This window comes from Neofelis nebulosa, chromosome 13 (assembly GCF_028018385.1).
Source record: "Neofelis nebulosa isolate mNeoNeb1 chromosome 13, mNeoNeb1.pri, whole genome shotgun sequence".
Classification (NCBI taxonomy): Eukaryota; Metazoa; Chordata; class Mammalia; order Carnivora; family Felidae; genus Neofelis; species Neofelis nebulosa.
This window is the reverse complement of record NC_080794.1, coordinates 63,866,842-63,883,416: the sequence shown is the minus strand read 5'-3', so window position 1 is coordinate 63,883,416 and position 16,575 is coordinate 63,866,842. Positions and strand designations below refer to the sequence as shown.

At 51.5% G+C, this 16,575-nt stretch overlaps 1 long non-coding RNA gene across 1 annotated transcript; it reads right to left on the bottom strand.

Annotated features, from left to right (window-relative positions):
- Window positions 1-956: 956 nt before the first annotated feature.
- Window positions 957-16,238, bottom strand: LOC131493230 (uncharacterized). The gene is made up of 4 exons (XR_009252525.1): window positions 11,475-16,238; window positions 9,801-9,872; window positions 8,774-8,875; window positions 957-1,250 (listed from the first exon to the last, which is right to left on the bottom strand). It is a non-coding gene; the product is annotated as an uncharacterized LOC131493230 (long non-coding RNA).
- Between the last annotated feature and the right edge of the window lie 337 nt (window positions 16,239-16,575).

Below are 16,575 nucleotides of genomic sequence, written 5' to 3'. Positions count from 1 at the left end.
CACACGCATAACAAGTCGCACTCTCAGAGACAGAAATTTGACAACCCCACAGAAAAGCCGAGATGTGATGTGGACACCCCTGCACGTATAGGATTTGGCCTTCGAGTCTCCATGGCAGGATTTTTGAGGCACTGTAGGGCTCGTGGAAAGAGCACCGAGCTTAGGGTCAAGAGACCACATTCTAGTACCAGTGCCACCTCCCAGTTGCTGGGAGACCCTAAGCAAGTCATGTTACTTTTTAAAAATAACAGCTTTATCAAGATATAATTCTCATATCATGCAATTCATCTATCTAAAGTGTTCAAGTCAATGGTTTTTAGTAGATCTATAGGGTCGTGCAACCATCACCGTAAGCCATTTAAGATTTTTTGGAAAATGTTTCTTTATTTTTGAGACAGAGACAGAGAGAGAGAGTGGAGGGGCAAAGAGAGAGGGTGACAGGCTCTGAAGCAGCAGAGCCCAACGTGGGGCTGAAACCCACAAAACCATGAGATTGTGACCCGAGCCGAAGTGAGACGCTTAATCAAACCAGCACCCCTCACTGTGAGACATTTTAGGACATTTGAACCATCTCCCCCCAACCCCATACCCATTGGCAGTCTCTCCTCTTCCCCCAATACTCCCCACCCCCAGATCTAAGCAACTCTTTTTTTTTTTTTAATTTTTTTTTTTAACGTTTATTTTTGAGACAGAGAGAGACAGAGCATGAACAGGGGAGGGGCAGAGAGAGAGGGAGACACAGAATCCGAAACAGGCTCCAGGCTCTGAGCTGTCAGCACAGAGCCTGACGCGGGGCTCGAACTCACAGACCGCAAGATCGTGACCTGAGCCGAAGTTGGACGCCTAACCGACCGAGCCACCCAGGCGCCCCTAAGCAACTCTTAATCTATTTTCTTTTTCTGTATATTTGCTGACTCTGGACACGTTGTGTAAAGGAACTAAAAGAATGCATGGTGTTTGGGGTTTTTTGGTGATTGGCTTCTTTTACTTAACATAGAGTCTTCAATATTCACCCATGTTGTAACATGAATCAGTACTTCATTACTTTTCATGACCAAATAATATCCCATTGTATGGATATACTACATTTTATTTACGTATTCACCAGTTGATGGATATTTGGGTTCTTTCCACTTTTGGGCCATTATGAAAAATACTGCTCCAACCATCGTTGTACAAGTTTTTGTGTAGGCCCACGTTTTCATTTCTCTTGAGGAGAACTTCATCTTCCCAGAGTTTGGCTCTCCCACCTATAAAATGAGAGGGAATTCATTCCATTAGAATCGCAAGGCTGTCCAGGTGTACTTGTTTATGATTAATATGGAGTTCTCCAGCTGAGACTATGGTTCTCCTCATGTAACCAGACCCACACACACTCACACACACAATTACCAACACGGCCATCAGACACATAACATAGCCACAAAGGCACAGGTGCACCCAAGGCAGCCTAGACCCCTTCAGGGACTTGGTCCTGAGTTTGGGGCCTAGAGAAAAAAACAGAAATGCAGTCAGAGAGATTGTGATAGCCACAGGGAACATTGTCCTGACTCAAGGAGGGTCCTTTCATGGTGAAGGGGGTAAAGTATGGCACTGGGGAGGAAGGGGTTTAGCCAACATGGTGGGCGAAAAGGTAGGGTGAAAGGGTGAGGTTAGCGATGGGTGACTGAGTGAGGATCCACTCTGAAGACCAGGACACTTGGGTGCTACTTCCCCAGCTGTTTCTGCCTTCTCCTCTCCCCACCCATGTTACCCTTTGTCTCCTTGTTCCTTCTCCCAGAGGTAACGTGACTCTTCCCCCCTCCCCAACAAGCTAAGGAGACAAAGGGGATCCTTTTCCAGGATAATTAAGCTTCAAAGTCAGCAGCTCCTCCCAGGAAACTGATCAGGTTTGCCCTGAGAGAGCCCTTTAGTGCGGGAGGGATGGTGAAGGGAGGGGAGACAGGGACAGACAGACAAGACCAGGAGACAGGAAAGTGAACTCGGACACCACTGAGCTGACACTGATTCTTATGACCTTGCACTGTCTGTCAGGAAAGTTTGATCTTTAATTCTCCTTCTTAGGCGAGGGATTTATGGAGTTGTGACCCGATTAGCTACAGACCCCAAAACACTGTCTCCCCACAATCACAGAAGTCCTGGGTATGGATGAGTGAAAATATCTGAGTGTGCGTGTATCCATGTGTGGATGCCCACCGATATTATGGACGTGTGTTTATGGAGCTGTTGTGTATCAGTGTGTAAGTGTGTGAGCGCCTGTCTGTCCCCAACCCTCTCGGCCCCCACCCCCACCCATGCCCCCTGCAGAAGGCTCACTGTGCGGCCTCAGCGGAGTTTCTAACCTGGAGTGATCGCTTTCCTGATTTGCCACTTTAGTACTCTTGTTAATGAATTTTTAATCTTCTTAATGACATTAAACACGGAAAGTAATTAAGGAAAACAAGTTTGAAACTGCTGACTTCAACCCTTTATTCACAACTATTTAATGTAGAATTAATTTGATTTTGCCCATTATTCAAATGAACGCGCTACCTTCTCCTCGGCCCCAGGCCTGTCCCCTTGCCCCCTCCCCACATGCCCAGGGACCCCCTCTCTCACCGCCACCCAGTTATCACTGACCCTAGTGGGTGATGGTTTCCGTGTGACATGTCTGTGCTTGGGGCCTGGGTGTGAGGCCTGAGCCCAACTCCTGGAGGGTAAGGATCAAAGAATGGCCTCTCTGGGTTGGGAGACAGCACAAGGAAGGTGGGGGTGGGGCTGAAGATCTGAGGCTGGAATGATGCAGACTCTTCCATCTCGGATTTCCCACCTAGACGCTCATTATCAGCCCTAGGTCCCACCTATGCACTCAAATGCTTGGTTGTTGGGGACATTCAGATCACAGGGATTTGGTATTAGACTATTTAAATCTATAGACCTCAAGATAGTCAGGTATCTGGAGGCTCAAATGCTGAGGCCCCATGAAGTCCAATTTCAGACCATTTTTCAAAATTTCACTTTTATAATTTCAGAGAAAGAAGCTTCTCTCCCTAAACCCTGAGCCTTGGGCCACTATCTGGGTAAGGCTATAATGGGCAGGTCATAGCTGTTTGAAACTGGTCCTGGGTGGAGAAACCAGGCCCCAAGCAGTCAGCCAGTCCAAGCCTAAGTGGGTTTTGGCCTCCACCTTCTGGAAGGGGTCTTTTCTTTCTTTCTTTTATTTTTTTAAAATGTTTATTTTTTGAAAGTGGGGGGAGGGGCAGAGAAAGAGGGAGACACAGAATCCAAAGCAGGCTCCAGGTTCCAAGCTGTCAGCACAGAGCCCAATGCGGGGCTTGAACTCACGAACTGTGAGATCATGACCTGAGCCCAAGTCAGCCAACTGAGCCACCCAGGCGCCCCCTGGAAGGGATCCTTAAGGGGACTCTGACCCTTGGATGAGAGGAAAGACAGGGTCCATATGAGCCCTGGGGGCACTCAGGTCCTGGGCTTCAATGTCCTCACAGCTGGGGGTAGCTGGGCTAAGGCTATAGTAGGTCACCCCCCCAGCCTCCTGACTCCTGCCCCCAAAAGGCCACCTCCTTTACCCTTGGGTCCCAGATATTGTTTTGTGTGTGTGTCATACCTGTATAGTGGTGAGAAAGGAAGGTTTGGGGTGGACACGACCCTAGGAGGCAGCTGAGGGAGGGGGAAATCTCAGCATGTGCCCTTAGGCAGATATGCCATAAATCCTGGCTCTGGACCTCCTCTGGACTTTGGATAAGCTCTGACCTCTCCTCTCCTCCTCTCTGAAGTGGGGAGACCGACTCTTACCTCAAGTTGTTACAAAGATTAAGTGAGATGTCATGGTGACCTTACCATTAGCTCCTGGCAGTTCCAAAAACATGCCAGATAAGGAAAACTGAGGGGTTCAGGGGCTAGGAACCAAAAGAGGGTCTTAGGAAGCCATGGATTTGCCCAGATATACTGAGGGTAGAGAGGGGAGCTAGCATCTGGGAGCTTCCTCCCTTTTATCCCTTCAACAACACTGGAATTTTTCCTTGGCTTCATTCCCCTGAGTTATATCACCAAGAGGGGTTTTCTCTCTTCCCCCCTCTCCCTTACCCCTTCCTCTTGCCTCTTCTCTCCAAACAAGCCTCCCCCAAGCCACTCCACTCATCTCAGCTCCTGGGAGCAACCAGTCCTCCCACCCCCACCCACCCCTCCGCCCCCCATCACTGCACTGAGCCATGACTGGGCCTGAGCTGAGGCGGGAGTCTCGCGCCCCTTCCTCCCATTCCAGGGACTTTATGGGCTGAGACGCTGCCGGCTTGCTCACTTCTCCCTCTCTCCTGCGTCTCTCTCCATCATTCTCCATGTTTCTTTCCCCCTCTTTCTTTCCTCCCTTGCCATGGCCGGCCTTTCTCTCATCTGTCTGTCTCTCCCTATCTCGGTGTGTTTCCACCTCTCTTAGTTCTCTTTCTTCAGAGACCAGGGATTCTAGAACATTTCCAGCTACAACTGTCCAGGGCACACTCTCAAGAAAGGAAAGCTGACCGGGGGTACTGGGAGGACCCCACCTTGAGTGTGCCCCACTTCCCCTTCTTGCTGACATCCTACGAAGGACCAGGAGGAAGAGGACCTGATCAATGTAGCACACTTACACCACCCTCCCACACCTCCTCCCCACCCCGACCCTCTCACACTCAAAACCCTCTCACAAAGACCCACACACTCTCTCACACCCACACGACAAACTTGCACCTCACTCACACACAGACACAAGTGTGAGCAGGCACAGATACACACGGACGCAGATGCACACTTGCACACAGAGCCCCCCCCCCCACAGATGCGTATGCGCACACACACATACACACGCAGAGATCCCACAGGCGCCCAAAAGCACAGGGCAATGATTAATGTCCCCTCAGAAAAAGAAATTATATCGAATAAATTAAACTACTGTGGCAGCAAATTGAAAAATAAGGATGTAAATGAGGTTTGAATACTTAATATCGAAGACAAGGGGGGGGAACAAAAAGGGATCGCTGGGTCCCCTGAGAGGGGAAGAGGATGTTCCCTCCTGCTCCCCGGTTCAAATCTGGCTCCTGTCCAGAGACCTCAGAGCTGGGGGCTGGGGTAGTATGGGGCTTCAGTCAGCACTGGGGACCCTCTCTTTGGTGGCCATGGCAGAGAGTCCCAGAGCCCCTAGAAAGACCCAGAGAGGGAGGATGAGGAAGAGGTGATGTAACCACCTGGTAGCATGTCATATCTCACCCCTGACAGACCCCAACACACAAGTGGGTACTTGCTTCCAGACCCAACACATGCTCCTTTGAAGGTCCACCCTGGCTTACTTGAGCTCACGACTCATCTCCCCCCAGATCCCCACACACCTCAAGACACCCAAACACATTTGATCACATATGCTTGCTCAGCCCTCAACTCAACGTCAAAGCTGCACACGTTCTCCGAACTCGCCTGCCTCATCGCCACCCCCAATATGTCCTAAACCCGCTTCGCACCCTGACCACACCACAGGCATTCTTCCCCCCCAAAAGCCCAGTGCCCACTGGGCACAGTCCTACCCACACCAAACACCCCAAACACACATCTGCACATACATGGGTTCACACACACTAACATAAACTCTTTCCTTGGAGCACATCGTGACATACTCCTGACACACACACACACACACACACACACACACACACACACACGGATGGTAATACCATCCCTGAGCCCCAACCCCTCAGAAATTGTGGGAAGGAGAGAGGCAGGGTTGGAAGAGCCTTCTCTTTCTCCCTAGGCTTTAAGGGAGTCCTCCGTATACACACACACACACACACACACACACACACACACCCCGGAGCACTTCCAGCCAGCCTCCATCTTTCCATTTCTCTCTGCCTCCCTCTCTGGCGCTGTCTCAGTTTCCCTCACTTTGCCTGTCAAGTGCTTTTTCCCTGTCGCCTTTGTCTCGGGCACCCCAATATGTCCTGCCCCCCTCCTCCCCGTCGGTCGCCAGGCCCTGAGCCGCCACCCGCACCCCCACCCTGCGGCACCCCCGCCCCTCCCCCTCCTCCGCGGCTCTCGCTGTCGTCTCTGTTCATATATATTTAGTATTTATTTACAAGGCTGGGTTTTTTCCCTGGGCGGGAAGCCAGCCGTGCACAGAAATCCTTAAGATGCTATAAAGCTGGTGAGGTATAAAATGGAAAGTGGTTAGTGCGCTGTTTGGAGATATCTCACCGGCGGCCGGGGGCCCGCGCCGCCCAGCCGTCCGCTGTAAATCTCCCGGAGTTTAGCGCGCTTGTTTGTATCAGGCCGCGAGGGGAGGGACCGGCCGCCAGGGCTGGGGGCCGGCGGGAGGGGGCGCCCCCCAGCGCCGGGGACCCCTCGGGAGAGGGCGCTCCCTCTTGCAATGGAGGTGGGTGAAGGGGGGCTGGGAAGCCGCCTTTTGGGAAACAGAGGCTCCTCGGCTGTGCCTCTTCTGAACTCCGCCTAATCTCACAGGGGGACGGAGAGAAAACGTGGGGCCCAGAGCTCCCCCCACCCCGCCCCAACCCCAGCGCGCGCGCGGGACGGAGACCCCACAATACCCCCCACCACCTGTGAGCCTCCTCCCCAGGAGCTTCACTTCCCCGTCCCTTCTCCGAGGGCCTGTGGTCTGTGGTCTGGGGAGGGAGCAGATGACCCCCGCCCCCTGCCAGGAAGAGTTTGGGGCAGGAGACCAAGGTTCCTCCCTGCAGAGCTAGGGCCTCTCACACTTTATTTCACTCCCCTGAGCAGCAGTTGCCTCTCCCTTGCAGGGTCCTGATAGCTCCTACCCCAGGGGCTGAAGGGAAGATGAAATGAATCAATGCAGCTGAAGGATTTAGCACCGTGCCTGGTACATAGTAGATGCTCAGTGAATGCCGACTGTGTGATTTGTGCCAATCTGCCCAGCACTTTGTTCATCCGTGTGTTTAGCTAGTTGCTCATTTACTCATTTATTTTGTCAACTATTCACAGCACCCATCCACCCATCCATTCAGCAGCTTCAAGCTGTGTGGTTCTGGCCTCTGTGGTGGAGAATTCTGCAGAAGGCAACAGACCTCCCAGGGGAGCTCCAGTTGGGATGGGGCACTAAGATCTACACCAAGAGGGTAAAAGAGCCACTTCTGGATTAAGTAGCATTTCAGGACAGCTTGGAGGAAAGGGCTCACCCCACCCATCAGCATGACATCCCTGTCCGCAGTCCCTGGTGGAGCCCTTTGACTTCCTGTGGCCTGAAAGTCCCAGGAGGAGTGAAGGAGCAACCAGACTGTGAACTTCCAGAGGGCAGGCCTCATCCCCCACCCGTCCCGCCCCCAACCCCAGCAGAGCCTGGAGCCAGCTCTCAAGAGCTGTCAGTAAGTGCCCTGTGATTGATGAGTTGGGAAGGCTGAACTCTGCCACACTCCTCTCTCTCTTTAGAGCGGTGACACACCTGTCATATAACCTGCACACGCATGTCCCAGCTCACCTGGACACATGTCAGGAGGGCCAGGAGTAATGACTGGGAAATTTTAGGTGGTCACTGCCCAGAAATGGAGGCTCAGAAGAGCCAAGTCTGTGTCACACAGTCATGTCCAAGCCAGTCTTTCTGTATTGGCTCATTCATTCCATCATTCATTCACTCATTCATTTATTTATTCAACAGGCGTTTACTGAGCCTCCTGGGCCAGGGGCTGAGGACGATTCTCAAATGAACGTTACTTAGGCCTGGCTCTCAAGAGGTTTATAGTCCAGGACAGCTGTAGGGCAAACATTCTAGTAATGACTATTGGGAAAATAAGAGCCAAGAAAGCTGTAGAGGACTAGAAATTTCACAGGGAAGAGAAACCACTGCCGGGGGTGGTGGTGGTGAACAACAACAACAACAACAACAACAACAACAACAACAAAACCAGCAGGCACCTTGCTAAGCAATTTATAGGGAGTATTCAGAAGATGGCTTTACTTGAATCAGGTCTTGCAGAAAATTAGGATATTGATGGGCAGAGATAAGCTGGGTGTTGGGCAGTGATACCATCCCAGAAGGACAGCATCGCAGGCAGAAGAGGAGAATGGACCAGCCCACAGAGGTGGGAAGTTGCTGGGTGGGGAGTGTGCAAGGGAACCACTCAGAGTCCAATTTGGCTGGCAAGTATGAGCATGAAGGAGAGTAATGGGAAGTCTTGGAGAGAGGGGGAGGAAGGGGCCAGGTCACAAAGGGCCATGAATATAGGAGTCAGGAGTTTGTACTTTATTTAGTATGCAGTGGGGAACCATTGAAGGTTTTTGAGCAGGAGAGTGGCACGATCAGAGCTGTGCTTTAGGAAAATGAATCTGGCAGCAGTGTGTAGAACAATCGGAGACCTGGAACTCAGAGGCAGAGAGCCCCGCTGGGAGAAAGAAGCCACACTTGGAGACTTGGTGCATGGCTTGCACTCAACAGGGTTTGTTGGTTGAAGTGAAGAGGCTTGGGAGAGCTGTGACAAGGGCCTTCCTGGAGACAGTGGTGATGGCGAGGCAAAGATGGGTACCAAAGAAATAAGGAAGCATCTCTGAATTTGTACCCTAATTGAAAGTAGAGATGAGGGCGGCAGGGGACTAGGGGCTCCAAGGCTTCTGTGAGGGTAAGTGGGTGGGCAACAGGGCTACCAACAAAGTGGGGAGTTACATGCTGTTGCTGGCTTTAGGAGAGGCATGCAGGCTGCTTTTTGAGTATGAGCCTTGCGCTGCCCGGGTTGTGGGCTTGGATCTCAAGAGACGCTTGGGGGTTAGAGATCAGTGCTCCCATTACCTGCTCGGGGGTGACAGCTGCAAGTTCCCAAGTGACTAAGATCTCCTGAGAGACTGGAGAGAACAGTGGAGAGCTTTGCACTGTGGCTACATTTGGGAGAGACTGTAGGGGAAGAAAGAGACAGAGAAGGAGGGTTAGAGACGCCGGAGGAGAGTGCAGTGGACAAGGCAGCCAGGAGATGGGTAGTTCTCCTCGAGTGACTGGTATTCCAAGGCTTCCCAGGGGATGGGGCCTGAGAATCAGAAGTGGGGCCTGGTGGTCAAGAGGTTGGACGGGAGGCCGGGAGCAACCTTGTCGGGGGAGAAGTGAGGTTGGAGGGTGCTCCTGGGAGCAAGGGCCACTCCGGGGCACAGCATGCAGGGTAGTCTATCACCTGCCCACTGCTCACACCAAGCCCCCAGATTTGAGTTTCACCAGAGGCCCTCTTGTCCCTCTCCTGGATGGAGCAAAGGTGGGAGTCAATGGGCAGGAAAGTGGGAGCCACTGGGACCGAATGCCCCCTGACTTGGGATTCCTGAGACCCTTAGATCTCAGCATACTCAGGGGTTTCTAAGGTTCATGCTGTTTACTTGGCTACAAACCACACAGCCATGCTCTTGTTTTTGATGTAGGTGACACCCTCGTCGGGTCATCCCCTGGACAGGGTTGACCACCCTCTTCCTTGGCACTAGAGCGCACTCTATCTAGAGCACAGCTGGCTACCTCTATCTTGGGCCATACCCCAGCACCTGGGCCAGCGATGCCCAGGTCCCCCAGCATCCCCGGAACCGTGGGGTTTAGGAAGTAGAGGGGACAGGACCCAGAACCTCATTTTCCATTTAGGAGGAGCAAAGCATGGGAGGTGGTGTGGGCCCCCACCCTCCCGGAGGGGACCCGCAGTCCTAAATGCCCCCGCGCCTTCTCCATATTGTGGGAAAAGCTGCTGCATCCATCACTGTCAGGCGCCGAGTTTGAATAAATTTGAATGCACTGAGCCGTGGGCTGCAGTTTCTATAATATCACTTTCCAGTTTGAATATTTCACTTACTTTTTTTTTTTTGAATTTCTTTTTATCCAACAGTTTCTCCTCCTTTTCATCTCCCCCCGCTGCAGCCGAGCTCTGGATGTAGAGAGAGGACAGTGCCTTGAGGGTGTCTGAGATGGGAAGAGACTAGGCCTTTAGTAGCTTTGGCATCTCTGTCCTCCCGCCCGCCACCCTCACCCAACACATGTGCTCCCTGGGCCAGGAGCTCCATCTCCCCACTGTTTGTATAGATGGAGAAACAGTAGTTGGAGCATGAGCCACCCTTGAACTCCCACCCTTCTCTATGGGCAGACCAAGTGTGCCAGCGTTCTGCTTCTTCCCTACAGGGACCTTAACCCCTCACCTACTGACCCTCCATCATATGCGGGTGTGTGTGTGTGTGCACGTGCGTGCATGCATGCGCGTGCGCGCGCACGCACACACACACACACACACACACACTCCCTCAGATATATTAACTTGTACCTAAACGCTAATGGCAGCTTGCAATTTCCCACTAGGAAGCTTGCTCCTAAGTCCCTCCGGCCACTGTCCTGCCTTCCCCTATAAATGAGGACCCCTGGCTATGGATTCCTTCTCCATCTCCCTGTATCTCTTCACTCTCCATCCATCAGTGTGGTGTCAGTACAGCCATGCCTCTGGATAGGGGCTGCTGGGAGGGAGAAAGGAATAGAGTCCTGGCAATGCATTCCAGAGGACCGTCTCCCAACAAGCCCCATGATTTGCTGGACTATGGTTAGTGCCATCCCCACTCCTTGCCCACAGCTCAGGGACCAGGAAGAACTGAGGTGCAAGGAGGGAAAGAGACCATCCTCAAATAAAATGAGTCAGGATTGCATTCAAGCTTGGGTCCAGATAGGGATGGGGAAGTGAGCAGATTGAGAAGGGTATTCTGGGGACCCTCTGAGTCTGTATTTTTCTATGGCAGCATCTGGTCACACTGCCCCTTGGACCATACATAAGGTACCCTGGCTACATAGATAATCTCGAGAGGGCAGTGACCATCCAGGAGGCCCAGTGATACTGACATCAATGAGGACATTCTGCTTTATGGGGCACACTAAGTGGCTAGAGGGCCACTGAGTGCCCCAACCATCTAAAAAGGACCCACATTGGCCATCTCCCATGGAAACATTATTCATAGAGCACATGCTCCTCTTTCCTGCCAGAAATGGCACTTCCTTTGGCTACTAATAGTCCCCCAACTATGCCTACATCTGTCACATAGTAGGTATGTATTGGGGGTTATGTATGAGGGGAAGCAGGAAGCAGAAAGCTTCCGTGAATCTCTGACTTCTGGAGGCAATGCACAGCTCCCCACTCTGTGCCTGGTCCTGTGTGCTTATAGTTAGTGGAAAAGGCAGGATACAGGGAAGAAATGGTCAGACTTTGGGAGCACAAGATGTGATTGGGGAGGTGAAATTATCATTCAGAGTAATATTTATTTCTATTTTACATTTTGCTATGCTCAAAAAGGGTTTGAGCAGATTTAGGACACACACACACACACACACACACACACACACACACACACACACCCCAAAACAGTTTAGAAAAAGAGAGAGGACAACTGGAAAGATAAATGGAGCGGGGTCTTGTGGGAGGAGTGTCAGCAGTCAGCGCGGCCATCGCCAGATGGGGCCTGTGTTGTAATTGTCCACCTCTCGAGGAGCTCACCTGTGTGGGTTCAGGTAGTCAGGGAAGGCTTTCTGGAGGAGGTGGAACCAGTCCAGGGACTCGACAGATGGCAGAACAAGCCGGATTGGTGGTCCAGCGGCAGGACTGGAGGAAGGAAAGTCGGAGACCAGGAGCTGAACTTGTGGCAAGTGTTGGTCAGGGAGGGGTTGGCAATGGGAGCAGTGAGTTTGAGGGACAGTGAGCAGGTGGCAGAGATACAATATGTCCAGGGGACAGTAAAGAGAGGAGAGTCGCTGTGAGCCATTGATAGGAGGTGGGGTGGTCAGTGTACTGAGAGCATTTAGGAGGTGCCCCAGACTAGCTTGGCCTCACCTCAATATTTCCTAATTCTAATACAGGCCTCTCAGGCCCCTCTTTCTGCAGCCCCTCTCTCCACCCCCATGAGCTGAAACTCAGCACCCAGCAAAGACAGCCCTCACCAATGGAGGGTTGGCTATACCAAACAGCACCCCCTCCCCAGAAGGAGGCACAGACCCCTACGAGGGCGGAAGCCTGAGCCTCCCCTCCCCCAGTGTGCCTGGGCTGGCCCCGTGGCGGGAGGGGTGCGGTGTGAAGGGAGAGGCTCTCCTGCCGCACCATGACAGATGATTGACTCGAAACAATATCTAAGGCGATCAGGATAAAGTGCTGGCCATTTCAAGGCTCAGCAGAATTCAGATTCTAATTAGACTTCTCACCACATTCCAAATAAAAATGGTTCCCCTGGTATCCTCTTTGCCTATCAGGTGTCTCTCCCTGATCGCTGGAACAAAACGCATAAAGAAAGTGATTAAAGCCATAACAAAGGCATAAAATTGGAATTATCGCTGCCACCACATCTGGGAGCATGGAGTGTCACCACACCGCCCCCTCCTCCCCAAACCTGCACACACACAGAGATGCTGTCCCACCCCAGCTCCTGGCTGGGCACCCTGCAATGATAGCCATCAGATAGGTGAGGAGCTGGAGGGAGGAGTGTTCAGGGGAAGGGGTGGAACTGGGAGGTGGGGGGGGGGGGTCCAAGGAGCCAGAGACTGGAGATTAGGAGGGAGTAAACTGGGCAAATGAAGGGCTCCAGGCCTGGGGAGCAAGGAGTGAGTGGTCCAAGGAGTGAGGGATGGGCAGACAATGGTCACTGTTTCAAGTGTCTAAATATTTGCCAGTAGAGAGGGCCCTTGGGGCTCTTGCCTTGATGACCTCACCACCCCCAGGACATATACGCTCATGTGCACACATTGTAATCAGGGCTCACAATGCGCTATCAATTGTTTCATGCCTTGCACGTGTTGTCCATCTCTGTTGGGAGATACCTCAAGTCCCCCAGCTGACCCACTGCCCAAGCCACTGGACCCAGTGCTGGTTTCCAGTTCTCTTTCCCCACCTGCGTCCAACAGAGGGCACCCACCTATAGAGACTACTAAGTCCCCATTGGTCCCTAGCATGTGTGTGCACAGCCAGCATGCAGTCCAGAGACCCCAGTCTCCTGCACTGCACATTTGCACACATGCACACACGCACACGTGTACCATGCCTATAACAATACCCTCACACAGTACACCACATTCTGGGAATTTAGCAAAGGCCCCCGTCTCTTTGGGGCCCTGGCCTCTCTAGCTCTTCTGCCTCCCCTCCTGCAGCCCCTGTCTGCCCCTCACAGCTAGCCTGGTACCTGGTATGGGGCAGCCTTGTTCCCTGCGTGGGGTGGGTAGGCAGGCGGGAGGTCCAGAGGAGGGTGAGGGAGTGGGAGCGGGGCTCTGAGCGGGGACGATATAAAATTAAAAGGTAAAAAGCAGGAACGCAAATGGAGGGTGCTTTCAGCTTTCACATTATTAATGACTCTTCAAAAAATCGGCGAGTTTTCCAATCTTCTCTGAGAAGCGCTTGAAGGAGCTCACAGATGAAACTGACCTTCAAAATGTTCTTTGGTCTTTAGTTAAGAAATTCGCTCGCCATTATGGCATCATTAGGGAAACAAGGATAAAATTACTCCATGGTTAATGACCTATAGTATCTCCCCACCAAAATTTGTTTCAGATCTAATAAAACTGTGCTTAACACACTCGGATGAGTTATGAGGACTGTTCTGCAGGGTATTAAAATGTGGAAAATAGATTTTCCGAAGCTGGGGGGACTGGACTTTTTGAATCAGATAGCAGAATGGAATTTTCTGGGCAATAAATTCTTCCATGTCTCAATTTCATCTCGCGCTCTCTCTCTCCTGCCTGCCTCTGCCCCTCTCTCTCTCCCTCACTCTCTCTCTCCCCCACTCTCTGTCTCCCTCTCTCTGTCTTTCATCTTTTCCTAAAATACTGAAGCAACACAGAAACCTTTCCAATTTGAAGCCTACATAAACTTTGAAAAAAGCAGAGTGACAAAGGCCGTCTGTGTGTGGTCGTGGGAGCCTGCGTATGCATGCACGCGTATGTTTGTGGCTCCTGCCTGCCGCACAAGAGTGGAAGCAACTCTCTCCATCACTTCACCCAGTGCCTCTCTACACACCCAAGGTGGGACTGACACCCTCCATTTCTCTATTGCCGGCCAAGCTGCCAGATCTCGCCCTCTGCACCGAAATCACAGGGCACACCCAAGCTAATAACCCTTCCTAGTGTCTCCCCCATCCGCCCAGGGCCACCATACACACCAATTCCAGGAGTCAGCCTATGAGAACACACCTGCCCTGTCCACCCCAAACTTCTCGGGGATGGAAGGGGGGCTGCACTGGCCTTGCAGAGCTGCCCTGTTTTGCACACGTGCGTGCACATCAGCACATGCTAGCCTTCTTGGTGAGGCACACCCAGATGCCCCAGCCAGCCAGGCTGGAGGCTGAGACCCGAGCCCCGGCCCAAGCACTGGCCGAAGGTTTTCGGGGGCTGGAGACTGCCGCGGAGAGAGGTGGCTGGCGAGGTAATGGCATTTTGCTCTCTTTAAACTTTAATCTTTCCTATTAATTCCCTGCAACTGGAGAATGTGTGAGAGTTAATGTTCCGTGAACGTGTTTCGCACTCGGCAGTCTCTTCGAGCTAATTACCTTCAGGTGCTAAATGGAGGGAAATTGCAATCCATTTGGATGTGAAAAAATTTCGCCTTCCCGTCCCCTGTGAGACATCCTTTTTCCTGAGTGCTGCAGAAAGAATGCTCTCTGGGTGGGAGTTTTTTTCCTAATGTTTTTTTTCTTCGGCCCCTTCCCCCGCCCCCTTTCTCCAAGAGTCTGGGTTTTGCAGGACGGTGGTGGTTGGAGACTGGAGGAGACCTGGGCCTTGGCACAAGGTCCAAGTCTGGGGTGGAGGCCAGGTGGGGAGGGACTTACAAGCAGGGGAGATGCCCAGCCTGAGAATCCAGCCCTTGCCCCTTAGAGGCCTTGGAGTGGAAGTGTATTTACACGCTTAATAACACGCTTATTACCAGTGTTTCTCAGCTGCTAGGTTTTGAATACAGATATAATAGAATTTTACAAGCCACATAAAAGCTGTCCTTCTCCTGGACCCTGAACTGGGGTGTCTGGCAGGGCGGAGGACAGGGAATGGCAAATGGAGATGAGGAAGGGGCTTGAGGAAGGAGAGAATGGAAATGGATCAGAGAACTGGACAGAGAAGAGAGGAGAATGGTGTGGGAGGGAGATGGGCAGGGGGGTTGAGGGGGAGATGGGTAGGAGCTCTGTCTCCATCCCAGAGAACTGGCACCAAGGAGAAAGGCATGAAGGCCAGGAAGGTCAGCTCCCGAAGCCTCTTAGGTCTTGGCACAGCACACTCACCTTAGTGACACGCCCATCCCTCCAGCCCCATCCTTGACCTCTGATCTCAGACCTCAACCTCATCCAAGCCTCACAAAAAGAGACACCTAATTTTACCTCCTCCCTCTGCCTTGGACCCAACCTACTAGTCTTTACAAATCCCATTTCTTAACCTAGGTTGGGGCAGGGAGCTGTCCAGGTGTAATATGTTGCTTCCACCCAACAGGGAACAGTCTGGTTTAAGACACACAAGACAGAGCCCCTCACCCCCTAAGTAAATAGCACTCCATTTGAAAGAGGGTTTGGCCCCCCCATGATGGCCTGGGGTTTTACCCGCCACTTGGAATTCTTTCTCTGGTCTCAACCTGCGTACTACTTGTGAGGGAACAACCATTCTAACACTGAAGAGCCTTCTTTGGGAGAATATACTGGGAAAATATTGGAGTGACTTGGGTTTACTTATTTGTTAAAAGTTATTCTGAAGGGTTTCAAATATAAATATACATAGATACATAGATAGATAGGTAGATAGATAGATTTAAATGTTTATTTATTCATTTATTTAGAGAGAAAGCATGGTGCACGGGCGGGGGAGGGGCAGAGAGAGAGAGAGAGAGAGAGGGAGAGAGAGAATCCCTCTGCTATCAGCGCAGAGCCTGATGTGGAGTTCAAACTCAGGAACCATGAGATCATGACCTGAGGCAAAATCAAGAGTGAGATGCTCAACCAGTTGAGCCACCCAGACGTCCCTTAAAAGATCTTTCTACCTATCAACTAGTTTCAATAATTATCAACATAGGGCCAATCTTATTTCTTCTATCTGCCAGGACTATCTGGACACAGACATCAAATCACCTCACCTGTCGATAATTTAACATGCATTTCTAAAAGTTAAGGACACTTTTAGCATTACCTCAATAGCATTATCTCACTTAAATAAAAATTAACTATAATTCCTTACTCTCATCAAATATCTATTCAGTTCTATAGGCTACACTTTCTTTTTAAATTGTTGAAAATTTCTTTAAAAAATTTTATTAGGGGCGCCTGGGTGGCGCAGTCGGTTAAGCGTCCGACTTCAGCCAGGTCACGATCTCGCGGTCCGTGAGTTCGAGCCCCGCGTCGGGCTCTGGGCTGATGGCTCGGAGCCTGGAGCCTGCTTCCGATTCTGTGTCTCCCTCTCTCTCTGCCCCTCCCCCGTTCATGCTCTGTCTCTCTCTGTCCCAAAAATAAATAAAAAAACGTTGAAAAAAAATTTAATAAAAAAAAATAAAAAAAAATAAAAAATTTTATTAATGTTTATTTTGTTTTTGAAAGAGGTGGGGGAGGGGCAGAGAGAGAGGACAGACAGAATCCCAAGCAGCCTCTGCA